Source organism: Bison bison, unplaced genomic scaffold, assembly GCF_000754665.1.
Source record: "Bison bison bison isolate TAMUID 2011002044 unplaced genomic scaffold, Bison_UMD1.0 scf7180017864200, whole genome shotgun sequence".
Lineage (NCBI taxonomy): Eukaryota > Metazoa > Chordata > Mammalia > Artiodactyla > Bovidae > Bison > Bison bison.
In genome coordinates, this window is record NW_011494772.1 from 6789790 (window position 1) to 6790317 (window position 528).

The following is a 528-nucleotide window of genomic DNA, read 5'->3' on the forward strand; positions in this document are numbered from 1 at the left end:
TCTTCCTTCCTTTTCCTTTCTTTTGGTTCCCTTTCTTTCTTTTCCTTCTTCTCTTCGTCCCTTCCCCTCCTTTTCTCTCCTTTATGTTCTTTTTGTCTCTTTAAAAGTGTAAAAACAGGTTGCAGTCTGGCTTTGGCCTGAAGGTCACGGTTTGTGGATCCCTGCTGTACAGTGTCAGTCTTCGGTTTCCTTTATCTGGCTGGGATTCTTTTACAGGATGAGTACAGAGGTTCCATGTTTCCTGAAGAGTGGTATTCCTTTTGTGTGAGGTGTGAGGATAGGGATTCATAGAAAAGGTCAGGTTATTTCTGGTGTTCTTGTATTGGGTCAAGCAAATGTTCCTGGACAGAATGGGGATAGGGATTCCTATAGTTTCTGTAGTGGTGTTCTTCTACGGACCTAGGCAGGGGTTTCTATACAGGAAATAACCAGTTGTTTCTAGGGAACTCCAGGCTATGCATTCCCATACAAATTCAGGATGAGGCTCCATAGACTGCATTATGACAGGTTCCTATAAAGAGGTGGTTG